We start from the raw sequence: 21,403 nt of genomic DNA on the forward strand, positions 1-21,403 counted from the left end.
GGTCTGCAACCCTATAGGTGGAATAACAATATAAACTAACCAGTACCCCCTGGAGCTCATGTCTCTAGCTGCATATGTAGCAGAAGGTGGCATGGTTGGCCATCACTGGGAAGATAGGCCCCTTGGTCTTGCAAACTTTATATCCCAGTATAGGAGAATGCCAGGGCCAAGAAGTGGGAGTTAGTGGGTAGGGGAGCAGAGCGGGGGAAGGGTATAGGGAACTTTGGGATATCATTTGACATGTAAATGAAGAAAATATCCAATAAATTTTTCTTTTAAAAAACCAAACCAAACCAAACCAAACCTGATAGCCTGTTTGGTTGTAATGCCTGGCAAGGGTACTCCTTTATAGAACTGTCAAGGAGCCTGCTAATTGGTGTGCATTTTATGTCCATTTATATATCATAGAGAAATCACTGAAAACTCCCAAATGTGCAATTCATTGTTTTGTCCTGAACTTAACATGAGTGTTTAAGGTAAACTAAAACAAACAACTGTAATGAAAAACACACCTACCTTTCACATGTAGTTTCAATGGGACAACACTAATCTAAAATTTTATGTATGCAAGAGTCAATTTTTAGAACTAAATACCACAAAACTGCAGTGCTTTAGGTAAATCCATGAAAGAAAAGTGATTTGAACTCTCTGTGTAATGTTTTCATTTTTAATGTTTTTCTTTTGGTTATGTATTTTCTTTGCAAGGTGATTCTGTTTAGCTTTCTTACAAATCCTCCTGCTCTTATTAAAAATACTCTCTTGTTCTTTTGCTAGGGTTACATTCTTCTGTTTTGATTTCAAAGTGTCTTCATGAGAAGATTGTGTTTTTTTTCTAGTCCTTGTTACACAGATTCTTGTTGTGTCTACTGATGCTTCGTGGGAGTGACTCACTTCTTCACATTGTAAATTCTCCTCAGATCTCGGTTGGCTGGTATGTGCTTAGGACATAAACTCTTAACCATAAGCAGTTTTGTAATCATCTAGCTTGGGTGGATTTTGTGATATCCTGACCAGTTACCATGCAGACATTTGCTTCGAATCATTTGAGCCTAGCACATAGAATCAATTTGTACTCCACAGCTAACCACAGACTGAAGTTATCTTTGGCTGTGACGTTCTTCTACTTCAGAGCCTCAGTAGAGGATAAGTTTTCTTGCTGATTCAGAGACATGGTAAAGGACAGTGATCTTCCCACATCACATCTCCATGAAACTCCTCTGTCTGTGCAATCAACTTAGTCATACTTTGGTCATGATGCTCTTAGGACATGTTTGTCTGTATCCCAACATCATACTCATAAGCATGATATTAGCTTTCAAAATATCTGTTTAAGCTAGCAAGAGCTGATAGCTGATCATCTACGTCATAGCACTTTGGAAATAGAAAAGTACATTAATATTAAATTACTCTGGAGGCACATGTACAAAAAAGACTTAGCCCTAAACTGTCATGTCTATGGGCACTGCAGTGTTACAGGATTTGTTTTGTTTGTTTGTTTGTTTGTTTTGTTGTTTTGACTGGCTTAGAACACATTATGTAGACCAGCAGGCTAGCCTAGAACTTGTGCATAATTGTTTGCGTCTGCCTTCTCAATTCTGGGGTTACTGGAAGGGTTTTTAATTTTATTCCACCTCACAGGCTCTGCCTCCATTTTCTACTCAATCTTTATTTCTGACATCTAGAAATGTTCCTGTTATTTTCTGGCTTAACAGTACCTTGGGCCTTCTGTTGTTATTCATGTTGACTATGTATTTGTAGTACAAGGTGGGTATTCCTAGTATCAGCTTATGTTTGATGTGTAAACCTAAAAATATGTAGGTTTCTTTAATATATAAAAGTCTTCTTAAACCTTTACTATTCTGATGATTCTTGTGAATTCTAATTAGACCTACTAATTAGCTGTATTTAAAAAAATCAACATTTAGCTTTTTATTAATTTTATCTTACCACGCAAAGTAATGGATTTCTTTGTGAACATTATAATTATACTTACTTGTATCAGATACAAAGGGTAAATTGGCATTTTTTTTCCTTTTTCACCTTGAAAGAATTGACAGATCTAATCTATGTTATATACTTTCTGAATGTTCACATTTCTGAGGTATAATACAATTCTTCTTTGAATTCCCCACTGGAATACACAATACTTAGTACATTATTATTCTTTGGCATTTAATAATACCCAGTAAAGCTACCTTGGCAGAATATACATGTAACTTTTATTACTTAACATAGGCGCTGAGAGAAAAGCAAAAGCTGAAATGGTCCCCAATAGGCTGAAGGCCAGAAAGGCTTCTGGGAAATGACAATAACACAGAGAACAAGAGAGGCATCTTTTGCGATCTGAATTATGGCCAACTGGGCACTAGAGTGTTTTCTTGCAAGAGTCCTAGTGCCAGACTTTAGATACAAAGTGGAGAGGCTGAGCGAATCAGAAAACGCGTCCACATGTGCTGAGTGTAGACACACAGCACAGGGAGTGAGAGTCCATGTGGGTTGTGAGCTTAGAGAGAAGTTCTATCTTACTGGTGACCGTTTGTTGTCCTGCACATATTCCTTACACCCTGTTTGTTGTTCATAGTTTTATTCATGCCCCTCTCCTTCCTTGCATTGGCTGCTAGGGATGCTCAGACCCCTATAGTATTGAGGACCACCTGGAAGTGGGTTGGGGGTTGGGGGTGGGAATGGGTGGGGTTGGGAGGGGCATCAGCGAGGGGTAAGCTTGGTGGAAAAGCATCCAGTTGGCAACTATCAGCCACTGTTGTAACCTGGCCTTCTGGAATTGCCTGAAGGCTGTTTCACTCCTTTGGCAGAGGGACTGTGAGGTAGCTGGCCACAGTTAAACAGAGAGGGATGAATACTGGTGCTCATCAGTGTGATCAGACTTTCTTCCTTCCTCTCTTTGTTGAGTCTTGGCCTCCATCCCTAGGAATGATGCTACCAACTGCATGTTGGGTGGTCTTTCCTCCTCTCTAGAAACATCCTTGCAGATACGCTCATCAAGCTGATAGTAATGATTAACCATCACAGTCCTGTCTCGTCTAAACAAGTCCCCCAGACACACCACTTTAAAGACATTACTTCAATAACATGTTCCGAACACTGAAAGAGAAGCTAGATCTCATGCAAGCACACAAAGTTACACCAAACATGTTTGTGGACCTCATCTATCCTGTGCGTACATGTATACAAGAAAACTTCAATGTATGTTAATGTATGCACAAGTTGTTGCAGGACAACTTTTGGGAGTACGTTCTCTTCTTCCACCATGCTGTGTATGGAGATCAGAGGACAGCTATGGGGAATCTTTTTCTGCCTTCTACAGTGTGGGCCTCAAGATCAAATGCAGTTGGTCAGAATTGATGGCAAACTCCTTTACCCACTGCGTACTCTTGCCAGCCCTCGCCGGCTTTCTTTACTAAAGTGCTAGTTGCCACCTTTGGCCTATTATCTTATTGGGGTCATCTGTTTAAATACTAATTTGTTGTTGTTGTTGTTGTTTTTCGAGACAGGGTTTCTCTGTGTATCCCTGGCTGTCCTGGAACTCACTCTGTAGACCAGGCTGGCCTTGAACTCATAAATCTGCCTGCCTCTGCCTCCCAAGTGCTGGGATCAAAGGCATGAGCCACCACTGCCCGGCTTAAATACTAATTTAAGTTTATGACTGCTTCATCCACATGTACATTTGTGTGCCATGTGCACGCCTGCTGCCTGCTGAGTCCAGAATTGTGTATTGGATCCCCTAGTGAATGGGGTTACAGACAGTTGTGAGATGCCAAGTGTGTACTGAGTGCAACTTGGGTGTTTTGGAAGAGCTGTCAGGACTCCTGCCTGCTAAACTGTCTCTCTAGCCTTTGTTTTCTTACTGACTTGTAAGAGTTTTTAAAATTTGTAATATAAATTCTTTATCAGAGATTTTATACATAATTTCTGTCTTAAGGTTTTATTGCTGTGAAGGCACACCATAACCAAGGCAACTCTTATATAACCAGGGCTAGACAGAGAAACCCTGTCTCAAAAAAAAGAAAAAGAAAAAAAAAAAAAAAGAAAGAAAGAAAACATGAAGTGACAATGTAGATACAGAAACATAGACTAAAATATTTAAATATTTAACAGTGGTATTTTTAATAAAGCTATAAACTATCTCATAATTGTGATAAGACAGGTTTAACAGCTACATATAAGGTAGGTTAGAATTAAATGAAAAATGTGAAGGGTGGTATGTGATGGACGGAAGATTTAAAAGATTCAAAACTTCCTCAAATATTTCTTGCGCTCCCGACTGGCCAGCAAGAACTACGTTGCAACAGGATCCTTCCGCACACGTTTATTGGGAGAGCTTGATTGCAGAGGCGAAGTGACCCCAAGCCCAGAACTGGTGCTGCTTATATAGGCCTAGGAGAGGCGTGTCTCACACCCGGATTGGTTATGCTTACCACCTCATTTGCATGTCTACATCTTATTGGTTAACTTGTCTCTCATCTGATTGGTTAACTTGTCTCTCATCTGATTGGTTAACTTATCTATCATCTGATTGGTTAATTCTCAAAACCACATCTTGGCAAAAAAAACTTTACTGCCTTTGTATACGTGGTGGCCAGCGGTAGCCAGCGCCACCCTGCAAAGGCACATGTGGCTTCCCACAAATATTCAAAATCTTCACTCCCCACAGAAAATGGAGGAAGGCTATACCATAGGATGGGTACTGGGTTTGCTCCAACAACATATGTCTCCTAATGCAGGGAATCAGCTGTGTGGAAATAAAGGGAGGGGGAGAAGGAGAGCAAGAGGTGAGAGTAAGAGAACAAGAGCTTGAGAGAGATATGAGAGAGAGAGAGAGAGAGAGAGAGAGAGAGAGAGAGAGGAGGGGCCAAGCAGCCCCTTTTATAGTAGGCTAGGCTGCCTTGCTGTTGCCAGGTAACTGTGGGGGTGACAAGCGCTTCTGCCTGCTGAGCCATTTTGATGGCTCTTTTCTTTTGACACTGGTTCTTTATTGATACATCGTTCAATCTGGCCTTGAACTTAAGATCCCTCTGCCTCAGCCTCCTGAATGCATCCTTTGGTGCTGTCAGGTCTTGAATAGTGACATGGAGACTTATGTTTATTTATGAATGAGTGAGCCTTAAGGCTAGGCTTGTTCTCAACTAGGTCCTAACTCAACTAGGCTGTTTATTCTAGTCTAAATTTTACCACGTGGCTCATTAGTTACCTTTCCTTCAATCCTAATCTGCTTCTTACTCTGTGCCTTGCTGGCAAATCTCCCATACCTCTCTTTCCCAGAGTTCCTCTCTGTGTGAAAATTCCACCTTCTTATTCAGTCTTTGCTATAGGCTACAACCTTTTTATTTTACCAATCAGAAGGTGAGGGAGGGAGTGTTTACAAAAGACCGAGATGGGATGGTAACAATACCAAAATCCTGCCTGTAATCAGATCACTGCTGATTCAGAAATCAGCATTTGTGTAATACAAAGACCATCTTTATAAAATGCACAGTAATAGTAACCAACAGTGCGCCATCAAGGCCAGCATGCATTTGACTTTTAACTTGCACTGTGGCTCAGGTTCTTGTAAACTGTTAGATATTACCTTAGACAAATAAGACTTTAAAATAATATTTCTTTGTTTCTGTCTCTCACTCTCATGTGTGTGTGTGTGTGAGTGTGTGTGTGTGTGTGTGTGTGTGTGTGTGTGTGTATACACAGGTTGGTTCCCACAGAGCTCAGAGGTATCAGATCACCCTGGAGCCAGACATGAATGCTAATTACTGAAGCAGAGTCCTCTGCGGGAATAGTAAAAACTCTCCACTGCTGCACCATCTCTCTAGCTCGAAATACATTTTTACAATTATATGCATAGAATGTAAATGACAAAATATAAGGAACACCTGTTTATACTTCACAAACTTCCTATAGAACTTGTTGGGTTTTTTTCTAAAAGAGTTTAATGATAAATTTATATGTATAGAACTTGGTGGGGAGGTATTATAGGATATGAAGTCAGGCAGAAATTGCAAAGTAAACAGAATGACTAAAGAATCCACTGTGGAGTTAGTTTAGGGTTTTTTTTTTTTTTTTTTTTTTGCTGAGCAGTGTTGTTTCCAGATATAAACATGTCTAATAATAAGTGTGAGGTCTTAGCATTTGGTTCTATTTTGGAGAAAAGCAGTTTAATTCCTGAGGATGGGAAGTTGCCATGTGTTAGCCGAGTTCTATTTAAAAGCTCTGTCATTCTCAAGATAAGTAGCTTTTCTTGTGTGGTACTCAGCACAGGAATGCTGTGCCCATTTGCGTTATAGCATATTCGGTTTCATTAACTGGACAGAGAGCAGACCCTCAGCTGCAAAGTAAGGGATGCAGTAAGTTATCTCAACAGTTACAAAATTAACTCAACTTGGACAAATTACATGTAAAACATAAAATTATAAAATTGGTAGAAGAAAATATAAAAGACATATGTTACATTAGAACAGTCAAGCTGGGCAGTGGTGGCACACGCCTTTAATCTCAGCACTTGGGAGGCAGAGGCAGGTGGATTTCTGAGTTCAAGGCCAGCCTGGTCTACAGAGTGAGTTACAGGACAGTTAGGGCTACACAGAGAAACCTGGTCTTCAAAAAAACCACCACTATCAACAACAACAAAAACAGAACAAACAAACAAAGAAACAGAAAACTCAAATGTTTGAGTTACCAAACCAAGACTCAGGAGTCTGATGCTGAGATGAAAGCCTGCTAGCTCAGAGAGGGACTCTACTGATGTCCCAGAAGGAAAAGACTCCACACTGTCTTAAATACCTTTCAATTCAAACACGTTGGGTTTTTCCTGGGTTGTCTTATGTTCACTCCCTGTCAATTGGTTGCTTGCTCTACTTATTGACTTTATTTAGTTCTGTTAAGGTTAAATGGCTGAGCCACACCACAACAAGAAAAGTTTTTGTCCAGTTCACCATCTTGGGGTTCACAATGTGATCAAATATCCTACAACCACACTCCAGGGCAGGCCAACATAAAATGAACTCCAGGTTTTTTTTTTTTTTAATTTATTTGTTTTATTTGTTTTGTTTTATTTTGTTTTAGTCTGCTTTCTTTTGTTATGGTTTAACTAGTCTTGTCTTTTTTTGACTTTTATTTTCTTATTTTATGTTTGTTCTTTTGAGAGAAAGATCATGATGTTAGGTGAGTAAGGAGGTCGGGAGGATTTGAGAGGCCTTGAGGGAAGGGGAATGGTATAATCAAAATATATTCTATAAAGCATTATAGTTAAAACAATTCTAAGAAATAAAAAAAAAGGGTCCAGGTATGGTTGCATATACCTTTAATCCCAGCATTTTGAAGGCCAACACAGATAGGTTTATGTGGGTTTGAGACCAGTGTGGTCTGCACAGAAGTTCTAGGACAGCCAGAGCTACACAACAGAGAGACCCTGTCTCAAAAAACAAACAACAACATAACAAAACGAAAAGTAAAAAAGAAGAAAGGAAGAGTTATGTTCTTTAGATATAGAACACAAGAGTAGACTTAGAATGAAAATGTGCACAGATAATGGTTCTTTGAGAATTTCACACATGATTTTGATCATACCTCCTCTAAATTCCTCTCAGATCTACTTCCCACTCCCCACTCCCTCCCAGCATCACTTATTTCTTTTTTCTTTTAACAACCCACAGAGTCCAACTTGTGCAGCCCTGTATTCATGGGTGTGGGACCACCCTCTAGAACATGGTTGACCTACCCAGATGCCTCACCCTTAAAGAAAATTGACTCTCTTTCCACCAAGAAGCCATCAACTGTCAATAGCTCCTCAGTGAAAAGAGGGATGAGAGAGTTCATTAGTCTCTTCAACTTCCAAGCTGGAATGTTTACTGGGCTGATTTTGCTTAGGTCTTATACAGACAACCTTGTTGTTATGAGTTTATGAGTTCAGCAATCCTGTCCTGTCTCAAACTCACTGTTTTCACTCTGGTTCTCAAAAGCCTCTGATTCCTTCAATCTATCTACCCCCTTATTCTGTGATGGTCCATTAGCCTTGTGGAGAAGGGGTATAATATGATGTCCCATTTGTGGCTGAGCATTCCATAGACATTTATTCTCCACACTTTGGTGGGTTGTGACTTCCTTCATTAACTACCTTCCGCTGTACAAAGAAACATATGATACAATCTGAGGAGCTGCCTTAATCTGCGGACAGAGAGATACAAATTTAGAAGGCAATTTGATATGATGTTCATTTAGCAAAATAATAGCAGGTTCATCCCTGGTGCCAATGAGCTCCCCAACCGTGAGTTTTTAGCCAAATTTACAATACCAGACAAGAGTTGCTTTTTGTACAAGGGGCTTTAATTCCAATCGGCAAGCAGTTGGTTACTGCCATAACATTTGTGCCTATGGGTATGTCTTATTATGCTGGTCATCATTGTAGCTCTCAAGAATTCACTGCTTGGTATGACTGTTGATGATGCTCTTGAGCTCCCTACATAGCCCCAGCAGTCTGCATGACACTTTCTGGTGTGATGAGCACTAGCCACCAAGAAGGAAGCTCCTTGGTCTGAATTCAATGATTTCTCCATGTCCTGTGACAAGAGAGTGGTGGTATTTTCAGCAACAGACTTGTCATCAAGTTCTGGTAGGCAACAAAGAGCAATGGCAATCCTGTATTGTTTTAGGGGGTCTCTGATGGACAATATTTTAGATGAAATTTAATTGGGAGTCTAGTTCCTAGGATTCTTTCCTGAGTGAACTGTGAATGCAGAAATGTAAATGTGCAAAGCTGCTCACAAGGAGGTTGTTTATATTTACAAGAGTTAAAATGTTCTCTATTTCTGACTATGTGAGGATAATTAAGTCAAGAAATAAATCCACACAGGACACAAAACAGTTATATAGTACTTTAATTATATATAGATAAAAATGTCTATATTATACTGAGAAAAGGAAGAAAATACATTAACATTTTATGAGATTTGTTTTTCCTGTTTTCTTTTAGTATATTAACTTTTTAAGTTTTAGATTTCCTGCCAATATAATATTTTAATATTTTGAGGTTCTATGTTATCTAATAAAACCCCCATTTATATAACCCTTTGTTATATAAATGTTTTTAATTACTTGGGTTTTCCATTGTCACATGCTATGGGCATTTTAATGATTTAAAAACCCTGTGGATAGAAACTATTTGTCAGGATGTTTAATGTGTCAATGCTTTCCACCATAGTTTGCCAACTGTGAGGATATAACATTTCAGTCTGAGAGCACTGTGCAGATTGCAGATTTCTTCAGCTGCCTCTGTAGTTCCAAGCATTTTTTTCTGTTTATCCAATGATCTAGAATTAGCAGGGCCTGTTGTAACTAAAGTGCTCCTTGTCCAGTCCTGGGACTGCATGAATACAGACTTGTCCAAAAAGCAATTTGTGTTGAACTCCCCCCTGGAATTTTCAATTACTCACTTGTAACAGTCTCTCTACTAACAATGCCACCTTTCTTGTATATAACACCACATTATATTTTGTAAAAGTAGTAACTACTTAGTTCCCACAGTTCAGATTTCAAAGCTCTTCTTCTAGTCTCATAAAAATATTTAGCCCTAAGTCTTTCAAGTCTAAAAGTTATCGAAAGAGATACGCATGACCCATAGAGAAATATGTAGTTGCCATGCTCACTAGAGCGCAGACCCATACGCTTGAGTTGTATTCTCAAGTGTAGTTACAGTGTTCACTGGAGTGCGGGAGCCATATGATTGAGTTTGCTTTCTCAGTCTCAGCTAGGTGATGTGAGGAGAAGTTACTGAAGTTACCCAACACTCAGCTTTCTCAGTTGTCAAAAGCTCAACTCCAGCTTGTTAAAAAATACCCTATCTTTACAGTGCTATGTTCTTCTGGGGCAGTGCTTCTTGATCTTGCAGATTTTCCAAAGGGTATCATGTTACAAGAGAAAACAAAAAGCCTTATGAAGAAGATAAATTTACAAGCTGGTTTGTCAAAGAAAGCACAGTGGGTGTGCTACCTTGAGTTGCAGGCATGGCAAACTCAGAAACACTGGGCAAGTGGGTGACCAGTACACTGACTTGAATGTGCACTGTCAGGTACACAGAGCAGTTCTATAATTCACAGCACACTGCTGCCGGGAAGTGCATAAGAAGCAAATATAACCCCTCAATAATGGCATTTTCCACTGAACTTCAGTTAAATAACAACTGAATTTTCTTACGGCTTTCAAGCTTGGTTAATGGAGGTAAAGTTGAATGGTTATGTGCTTTTTGCAGTGGCTACTGTTGTAGAAATTTACCAACTCAATTGCTTTCCCTCTAGCCTTAAACTTGCTTTTGATAGGAATATAAGTTTCTCCCAAATGGACTAATGTTTCAAATAAAATTAGTGATAAATAAATGTGCTTTTTCTAAGGCCCTTCAACACTCAATGCATTGTGACTATTAGATCATCTATTGAAAGCCTAACCTGGTCATTCCCAGAAGAAAGCATTTTAAAAGAGGCAAAGCAAAATATATGGTCTTGCAAAATATTTTAACTTTTAAAATATTGTTTCAGGTATCTGAACATTGCCTCCAGGGTTCACACGACTCCTTTTGCTTTAGTTTCGTGAACACCTTTCTCTACCCCTTCTTCCCAAAGGTTAAATAACATCGGTCCTATCTAAATAGGAGTCCTGTTTGACTCTGGGAGTTGACTTTCCATGTCAGCAGAACCAAGGTCAATTATCCGGAAATGATGCTGCCAGTGTTGGCAGCCAGAGCTGAGAGGCTGAACAAACTTTAGAGTCTGGGTCTATGCCATCGACAGAGAATTGTTGGCATCATCAGTTCCCTGAACAAGCAACAAGTGAGCATTCCATTCCAGGGTGGAACTGAGCGCCCTCATCATGGTCCCCTTCTGACTGTGTGAAAGTTGCACACCTCAGCTCTTAGGAAAGAAACACAGATTGGTATTTTATGAGACTGTAACTTGACAGAAATTTTTCTCTTTGAGCAGGATTCTTGTTGAATGAACAACAACTACAATAAAAACTCACTAAAGTATTTTAAAATATGTTTTGTTTGAAATATTCTACATATGTAACAAATTTAAGATTTTTTTATTTTAAGTGGTTTGGCTCTGGATCAGCATGTTCCTAGGTTTGGAGGCACAAACACATACGACTTGCTATCCTTTAAGAATGTGTACTTGTGACAAGTTACAATTATATGTAGTTGGTATAGATATAATTTATATGTATGTAACATACACACACACACACACACACACACTAATTCATGTATAGTCTCTCTGGTCATTACAGTAGTGCTGCCTGATTCAGAAAAGCCAAGTGACATGAAGGAGCTATTAAGCTACAGAATCACCAAGACCTGGTTTTACATGACGACTCCAGCTAATGAATCATGGGGACTGATGTCTCTGAGTCCCTGTTTCATATCTGGAAAATGGCATTTATCCGACCGTTTCTCTGTAGCACTGTAGCCCCCAGCATTCTGGGACATTATCTATCCATGGGCAAGTGAGGCTAGCAGATTTATCTGTCCTTGAGAAAGTGGGGCTTATGGGTTAGAAAGAGAAAGTAGTAAAACTGAACATGGCAGGCAGATTGGACTTGGTCAAGAAGAGGAGAGGGGTAGGAAGCAGCAAGAAATAAAGACAAGATAATAACAACAAGGAAGACCAAGAAGGAGGGGCAAGAGAGAGGGGGCCAAAAGAACACACAGCTGAGATGGTAGGGCTCTAAGGGAAGGAGAGGCTGGGGGAGGAATGTCCCAGAGCTGGAGAAGTAAGGGAGGAGGTGAGACAAGCCTGGTACTTGAGGTGCTGAGGGAGTCAGGAGACCAGGAAGTGCTTTGGTGTGCTAATAGACACTACTGATAGCCATCTGCCCCTTCTGACAGTGATAAAGAAATGGCTGCTTTGGTAGAAGAAGAAAAAAAAATCATCAGAATTTGGGGGGAGTGGAATTTCCTTTGGATCTGACAGCTGGCCTTCAAACTCAGGTTCTCCTTTTTGTTAATGGTTTTTGTATGCATCTTCATATGTATGTACATATATCTTCTTAAATATAACCTGCTTGGTCCCTATGATGGTATTTGTGTTGAAACATGACAGCTAGCCCTAACCATAATTACAGAAATGTGTTATTGCCTGCTCTATCCCAGTCAACTAATGGCACTTCTCTGAGAGTACTCAGACCTGGGTAATGATTTACCCATAACTCTCCAGTGACTGCTAAAGCAACTTAATATGAAGTCAGGCAGGCATCCTGTTGCCCTGGAAGGCCTGTGTATTAATTAGGGTTTTACTGCTGTGAACAGACACCATGACCAAGGCAAGTCTTAATAAAACAACATTTAATTGGGGCTGGCTTACAGATTCAAAGGTTCAGTCCATTATCATCAAGGTGGGTGCATGGAAGTATCCAGACAGGCATGGTGCAGGTAGAGCTGAGAGTTCTACATCTTCATCCAAAGGCTGCTAGTGGAAGACTGACTTCCAGGCAACTAGGGTGAGGATCTTATGCCCACACCCACAGTGGCACACCCATTCCAACAAGGTCACACCTATTCCAACAAGGCCACACTTCCAGATGGTGCCACTCCTTGGTCCAAGGATATACAAAGTATCACAGCCTGTAAAAGCCTAGTGGCCTGCAGGTGAGATAAGAATAAGATAAAGGTGTTCCCGCTTTTTGCTTTAGGAGACTTTCTTATTGTTGTGGGACTGGGATAAAGTGGTCTTTTTATTACCACACAATAGGAAAGAGAAACACAGAGGCAAGTAAGGCAATTTTCTTGTCCAGCTATGGATTCCACAGACACACCTTGATGTCCATCTTTATAAACCCTCCTTTAGCTCCCTTCAGCATGGCTGCTGTTTGGCTCTACAGCTTTGGTCCTTGTGCTACCTGTAAGAATAAGTTAATTTAATCTAAACGTGAATCAAGTCCATGTCTGCTGAGCCAGAATAACCTTGGTAGGGACAGAATGACATGGTTCCCTGGGACAGGGACAGCAGGAGTGGGCCTCCACAAATGTTGAAAGCTGCTGTGGGTGTAAGGCATGTTTGGATAATAATGTATGTATTTTGCATGTTCCTTCAAGTCATGTTCCCTCGTTAACATTAATGACTCCATGACAATCAGAAACAGCATGAGTGTAGGAGTCAAAGGTGTGGCTGTCTTAGAAAATGGTCAGTGCTGGGACCTTCAAGTCAGCTCCTACAACTATGGAAAGGGACTCTAAAAACAGGAGTTCACAAATATTTAATTTTTCAACAATATGAATTGTTTAAGGGGCTTCACAGATCTAAAGTAACAGAGGCAACTACACTATGAGCCAGCTTGCTACAATCACAAAGATAGGCACAAATGCAGGCAGATTCCCAAATTCAAGGCCAGCCTGGGACAGAGCAAATTCCAATCCAGATGTGGTTTAAAGGTAATCCTAGGGTGAGGTCCTACCCAACTAGTTTATCCTCTGTGCTTAACAGAGGCAGGCAGATTTCTAAATTCTTTTGCAATGTTAAAAATAAATGTGCTTGCTGTCTCTTAAGAATCAAGGAGTTGGGGTCACAGGATGCTGACTTATAGGATAATCAAAAGGGAACCTGAAATAAATAACTACATGTATATGTGCTAAGGCCTAGGTAAAATATTTAGGCCTAGATGGAAAGTTAAGGCAGATGGAATGCTAAGGCCTAGGTGACAGTTTCTTGGAGCCTGCCTTTATAAGGAAACTTTCTCATAAGTTTCTGCTGTTACTAAGAAACTTTCTAATGCCAAAATTGATTATATATTCTGTCATGTTGTGTGCCCTTGGAAACCAGTCACAATAAAAGTCAATAGAACTGTTTGGATAGTTACCTACAATCAGCTTGGACCCGAACCAACTACCCAAGAGCTTTCCTGCACCTGTGTATGAGCTTTTATGATATAAGCTGCTCCTGCAATGGACTCCAACATAAGAGAGACATCTGCCCCAATATAAGAAACTATTTGGAATAATATTTCATTTTGAATTATGGTCAAGTAAAGTTTAAGTTCCTAAGACCTCCCTGGGAACTGGCATCCTACTTGGCAGAAAGAGACATGTATGTGAGTAACTGGCATTCTGGTAGGCATGTTAAAACATGAGTGTTAAACAAGTCCAATTCTGGTAGACAAGACAGGACATGGCTATTAGACAAGGCAAGTTCCCTGCTACAGTTGACTACCCCAAACAATAGGACCAAGATAAGTGTACAACAAAGGCATGCTCCCAAGGAAATCCCCCTATCCCCAACTCAAGTCCACGTTGGTCAAATAACTTGCACAGATGTTTTCTTTTAATTTGAGGCTTAACAACCCTGTAGAATCTTAACTCAATGTCATGGTTCAGTTCCTGAATTTGGACCATAGCCCTGGTCAACCAGTCCTGGGACGCGTGCTCAGTAGCTATCTCTGTCTGACTGAGATCTGTGGTTTTGTGGTTTATAAAGCAATTCCTGGACCCCAACAATATATCAATAAAGGCTTTTTGTCTGGATAAGATGAACTAGCAGTTCCTTTTGAGAATTTTTTCTCTATTGAGAGCTGAGCTGTCTGGAGACCTTTGGAAATCAAAACACCTCTTCAAGAATTTTTTCTAACATGATTTCTGACTTTGGTCAGAAAATCCATGGAGAGAAAAGCATAGTTCTTATAGAATTTTTCATAGCTTTTAAAGAATTTTTTCCAACAGGTTTCTGGCCTTGGTCAGAAATGCCAAAAATTACTTAGAGAGCAGACACAGCTCTTTTAGAATGCTTTCTAGCAGCTTTCCAGAGAAGGCTGCCTGGAAAGCCAACACAGCTCTTTATAATTGTTTTCTGGCTCTCCGATTTTGATCAGAAAACCCAAAAATTGGCTTAGAATTTTTCTAACAGGATTTTTGACTTGGTCATCAGAAGAGCCAAGAATATTTTATAGCAGCTTTTCTAACTTCGGTCAGAAAACCAATGAGATAAAAGCTAGAGCTTTCTCAATCAGAGAGTTTTAAAAATAGCAACAACAAGAACAACAACAACAAAAGTTGTCTAAAGCAGAGCAGAACACAGAGAGAACAGTCTAAAAGCCATCTCAGAACAACATAGGCTGTCAGCTTGGACCCATGATTTGACTTCAAGTTTGTTTTCATCACTCCCAAACACCCTTTTCTCCAAGCTGAGGGTGGTCTTTGGTATAAGACTTTGGTCTTTCCAAGTATATTTGAATGCTTGTATTGTAAGACTCTGGTGAGCCTTAGCTTACTGGGGACCCCCTGAATGAAACACTTGGAGCCAGAATCAATGCAAACACAAGAGGAATTTATTGTTCCAATGCACTGGGGTCATTCTAGACTCCAGCGCCCTGTTTGGCAAGTTTTTATATGGTTTCCAGGGTGTGGAATAGAGCATCAGCAACTAGGCACAATATGATTGGCGGAACAGTTCACCTTTTAAACTGATTGGTCTTTAAGGAATGAGGTGGCAAGGACTTCTCTTATCTGAAGGTGTCTGACGAATATTAATTAGCCTCTCCCTTCCAGAGGAGCAAGTGTTCCATGACCGTCCCAAAGTTCCTGAGCTGACCTCTCATTATGTATATCTTTTAGGGCTTGCCAATTGACACTGGACAACAACTAGCATAATCCCTAAGGACAATCTATAAACATTTGTCCTTATACCCACATATACGTGTCATCTTCACCCCTCAACAAGGAAACTTCTCTTTGCGACAGAGACCACTACAGAAAACCACGGCCAGTAAAAATGTAGAGTTGTGGATTCCAGTCTCAAGGCATACATCTACAAAACAGGTCTGCTCCTAAGTCTTAGGGAAGGTTCCAGAAGAAGGGACAGAAAGGCTGTTGAGCCAGAGGATCTGGGAGTTTGCTGTGAGTCTGTGTCAGGTGATAATGTCTGGTCAGTTACTTTAGAGAGCTCCCACACAATTACATATAAATCTAGCTTGCTGTACACAACAACAGCTTGTTTCTTATGAGAAAGGATTATGTGAATGAAATATATCAAAGAAGGCTGAGCATGTCGCCCAGTAGCTTTGCCTCTCTAGCTTTGATGAAGCCTGGGTCCAATTCCAGCACTGAGTAAACTAGGATTGTTGATAAATGATTATAATTCTTGTACTAGGGAGGTGAAGGCAGATAAGCCAGGAGTTCAAGGCCATCCTTAGCTACATAGTGAGTTTTTGAGGCCAGTCTGGAATATGTGAGAGTCACTCAAAATCAAGTGTCGAAAGATGGCCACTTGATTACCGTGATGTAGTCAGGACAGTGCCTCAGTTCTGTTCTGAAAGGTTGGTGGAGAAGGCCTTGGAAGTGGCAACTTCTCTAGCATAGAACAAGAGAACAACAGCAAGGATGAGTCTAAATATCTGTCTACCACTTGCTTGTGTCCTCCCAGTGCAGAGTTAAGTCTTCTTGAGGGAAACTGAACAAACATTTAGACAAAGTTTAGAAAAGTGTTAGAAAAACTATTTAGTAACCATTTTACTTAGTCTACTGAGTGTTTGGATCCTGGAAGTAAGTTCTACAGATTTCCCTATTTAGAGGGAAGTCACTTGTTTGTCCAAGAATTGAAATTGAGGGGCAAAAAGCGAATGCCCTGACAATCTGCATTGTCTTTACCGTAACAGGTGCATGAGACCAAGGGTGCACACCCGTTTCTTTCTGGTAGTAGAATGATCCAACATGTTTTCTGTACCCCGATTCTTTCCTTTTTCTTTTCCTCCTAAAACAAAGAGTAGATGATGAGTGGTGGAAGAAGCAGTCAAATGTCTCTTTCCCTATGCAACCCTCTCCTGCCTCCCAGTTGCAGTGCCCGATAGCATCTCTCTTGTGTCGCCACAGCATAGGTCCTTCATACAGAAAATTTTCAACAAATTTAGCAAAGACTCCCGTTGATGACAGTCACTCACTGTATGTGTCACATACTTGAAAATGTGCAGATGAAATAGATTATATAAAGTGTCAACTATTATCCTAGAGTAGTTCTATTCATCTGTTAATTATATTCATCCTCCCCACAAACTGATTCTGTTAGACTGCATTCTGCTAAATCTAAGTAAAAGTCTCTTTTCTGTATCTTTACTGCAATTTTGGGCTAAAGGGGAAAAAAAGCATGAGACCATTAATCCCCTTGATGAACAGTTTTTGCACAATAGTTAACTAAAGTCCGGAGCACAACTCCAGCAAGTGGGATACAGCAGAGTTTCAATGCAATGCTGCAAGCTCTCCACTATATATAATTACCAAAACGTCATCTCCTCATTTTCAATTTCCCCTTCTGCAATTGCAGTTACCTGTCCCTAACCAGAGTCCTGTTGTCCTGCTGTGGCTGGTGCTTTGCCAGGTATGTTATACTACGTGGGATTTTTGCATTTGTCAGCTTGTAGTAGCTAGTCTAGAAGGACTGTAGAGTACAAATAGTTTATAGCTTGCATTCAAGTAATGCCTGTTATCTGTAGTTGTCTCATTGCTTTAAAACACAATGGAGCCGTTGGCTGGAGAGGACTCACAGATAAGTACTGGAGAAACCAGGAACATTAATCAAACACTGAGTAGTCGTCTCAGTGGGGGAAGTGAATACCTGTTTTCCACCCAGAATGTGGATGTCATCTATAGTTTAGATGGGCTGTCTTATCTCAGGCAATACCTCATAGTACAGTATGACTACAAGGCTTGTTTCCTTGACCCTGCCGAGTTGACCATTACAGTAACTTTGAATGTTTAGACTGTCAGTGATTTGTTTGTTTAGTCCCTCAAACTAAACTGTTTAGACCCCACCCTCAAACCCCACAGCCTCTTTCTGACACTGACCAGTTCAGGTGCCCCTGGAGGAGGACCAGGTGGACACTGGCAGATAGTAACTAGACTTTAGAATTTCAAGAAGTATCTGTGCCAAGCCAAGCACAGATTAAGAAAGTGTAAGAGGTAACAGGTAGAGCTCAGACATCATCAGTCTTGGAAATGTGGCTGTGCTGGTTAGGTTCTTGTCACCTTGACATAAGCTAGAGTCATATGAAAGGCGAGAAGTTCAGTTGAAAAAAAATGTCTCCATGAAATCCAGCTCTGAGGCATTTTCTTAATATGTGATTAATGGGAGACAGGGCCCAGCCCATTTCGGGTGGTGCCGTCCCTGGACTGGGGTCTTGGGTTCTAGAAGAAAACAGGATGGACAAGCCAGGGGTAGTAGCCCTGTAGTAAGCAGCACAGTCTATGGGCTCTGCATTAGTTCCTGCCCCCAGGTTCTTGCCCTGTTTGAATTCCTGTCCTGTCTCCCTTCAATTTTAAACAGCAATGCAGAAGTGTAAACAAAGTAAACCCTTTCTCCCCACCTTGATGTTCGGTCATGGCATTTTGTCGAAGTAACAGAAGCCCTAACTAAGACAGAGGCTCAGGCACGACTGCTGACTGCTTGCCCTTGTTCCCCTCTCCCACGGCACAAACACTCTAATTCCCTATAAAGCCTGAGGGCTGGGGCTAAATGTAGGGCAGATCTTTTAGGGTATTAATCCATTGTTTTCTCACTGTTAGCTCTCTGAATAAAACACGGCTTAAAGATTCAATTTCTGTCTCATCTCAATGGTGTTTTGAGGAGTGAAGCATTGTGAGCACCCTGGTGTTCTGCTGACTTTGACAGGATAGCCTCGGGACTCCCTAGTAACTTCCTGAGTTACAGAGGAGCCAAGGAGTTCAGGAGTCACAGTTGCTGCCTAGACTTGCAGGGGCCTGGAGTTCTGGGCTGGAAACCTCCCCAGCAGCCATCATGTGATTTTGCTTGGAGCTTTTCCCTGTCCTGGATCCCTCCTGGCACCCTCTATCACTCTCATCTAACAACTAGAATTGCTGGGCTCTCTGGTTTGGTTTCTGACTTTAGGCTTGTTTGACCTTGTTTGTTCTAAAGTGCTTTCTGTGTAGTGCTCATTCCTGGCTCTGCCTGTGACCTCTGTTTTAAAGATGACATTCTATTCTGTTTCCTTTGTTTTGTTTTATAACTCTTATTGTTGTCATGGGTATCACAGCCCTGTTCCTGGTGACAGCCCTTGGGATCTGTTCTGACAAATTGGTATGACTATACTTACACATCTACAAGGAAAAAAGTTATTTATCTGTTTGATATCTCTTAACCCATACCTTTTGTTTCTGAAATGGTAATTATGGGGTTAACATATCAAGATTTTTCACTCTTTGTATTTTCTCTTCTGCTTTTTTTCTTATATAAGATAATTAACTGCCTAAGGCCACTGATAGTTCTGTTATCTTGGTCAGCTCTGGCTGGACTGTAACATTCTGTAACTTACAGACTGCTGTGAGACAAAGAAAAAACTATGTAAAAGAGCCTTTACAAACATCCAAGCTCCAAGCTGCAGATTGGACTCTTGGGAAACAGAGGCAGGAGGGCAGATCTCGGTGACTTTGAGGTCAGTCTGGTTTAGTGCATTCTAGGACACGCAGAGCTACAAAAACAAACAAACAAACAAACAAAAACAAAACGAACGAACGAAAGAAAGAGAGAAAAAAAAGAAAGAGAGAAAACAACAAACAAACAAACAAACAAACAAACACAATACAGAGTATGAAGCAGGTGGGCAGAAGACAGCAGATACCAGCCAGCCTTGTGGTCCACCCAAAGCAGGATACACCACAACATGCAAGCATGTTCCATGACAGAGATGGGATAGAAAGGGAAGCAGAACACTTTGAGTATTGAGAGTCAGCAGGTGAAGAGGATGAAGAGGGATAGCCCTTTGGGAGTAGCCTGTCCTGTCATCTGAGGCCATGGTGCATTCTTGGCCTGTGCTACTGCTGAAAGCCATGTCTGGGTCTGTGGCCATGCATCAACAGTGGTATGTGTTGACATCATGGTTCACATTACCACTAAAGGCCTTGCAGATGTTCCTGATCTCTACTGCCATCTGAGACCATGTTGATGTCCAAGGGCTGTGCAGCGATGGCCCTGTCCCTCACTGGCTGTAGCACTCTGAATAGATGACTGAAGCATTGGGGAGTATGGGTCCTGCACCTAGCCTAGGCAGCAGAGTAGAGCTCACTCTGGTGGCATGAGCACAAGACAGCTGGCCCTACCACTTGTTCGCTTTGTGGTGGTATGGCTGAGGGACAGATTCTTCTCCCCACCTCATTCCTCGGCTGCTGGCAATAGAGCTGGTCCAGAGGTCATAAGAGTGAGAGACCTAGACCTGCCCTTTGTAGGCTGCAACACTCAGGAAAACAGGCTCACATCTCACCTGGGAAGTAAGTACATTAGAGCTAACTCTGGTAGCATGGGCACAAGTGAGCTGGTCCCCAAGGGCGTGAGAGTAGGAGAGCTGGCCCTGACTCTTGCTTGCTGTGGCATTTGGTGAACTAGCTAGAACAGTGCTGGAGAGCTCACTCTGGTGGTATGTGTGCAGGAGAGTTGGTCCAGCTTCTGGACCAACTCAGCTACTGCTCAGGTCCAGAAGCAGGGCTTTGAGTTGCCCAACCCAACATCTTACCTCATCTATGAACTGCAAGAACATCTGAAGGGGTTGGTCCAAAATTGCAGGACCTCCATGATAGATAGCAACAACAGGATATTCAAGAGGCATCCCAATGATGATCCAGTTTTGATAGGGTAGCAGAAGCCAGAGGCCTCAAACCAGACCAATGATTCACTGCAATGAACATTTACAAGTAAAGATGTGTGGACCAAAGAGTTTCCTGTGCAGCACACTGTGACACATTTCAGCCTCCTCAGTGAGATTTTGTTTGTTTTGTTCATTTTGTTTTATTTTATTTTATTTTTGTTCTTTATTTTCTTTGGGGGGCGTTTTGCAAGGGCAGAGGACAGATATGAAGGTACTGGCAGATGAGGGGGATTGGGGTGCATGATATAAAATTCATAGAAAATTAATAAAAATTTAAAAAATGTCCAAGCAGCAAAAAAGCCTGGCTGGGAAGATAATAGAGAAGAACCGTATAACTTAGCAGTGTGTGGACAGGGAATCTTAACTCTTGGCATGGTGTCATAAGTAGGATTTGGATTCAACTCTTGTTCAGGAAGTTGATAAACTTATTTTATTACTGTGTCTCATTACATTAAGGGGAGAAATAAAACAAAAGAAACCACTGTGTAGGAAAGATAGATAGAGGAGACAATATAAGAATATAAAGCTGGGCAGTGGTGGCTCATGCCTTTAATCCCAGCACTTGGGAGGCAGAGGCAGGTGCGTTTCTGAGTTTGAGGACAGCCCGGTCTACAGAGTGAGTTCCAGGATAGCCAGGGTTATACAGAGAAACCCTGTCTTGAAAAAAAAAAAAAACCAAAAAAAAAAAAAAAGAATATAAGCAGATGCATTTTGGGTTTTTCGGTAAGGCAAATTAAAAAGAAAAGAAAATACTTTTTTAAGACTGAAGGGT

This window comes from Mus caroli, chromosome 4, assembly GCF_900094665.2.
Source record: "Mus caroli chromosome 4, CAROLI_EIJ_v1.1, whole genome shotgun sequence".
Lineage (NCBI taxonomy): Eukaryota > Metazoa > Chordata > Mammalia > Rodentia > Muridae > Mus > Mus caroli.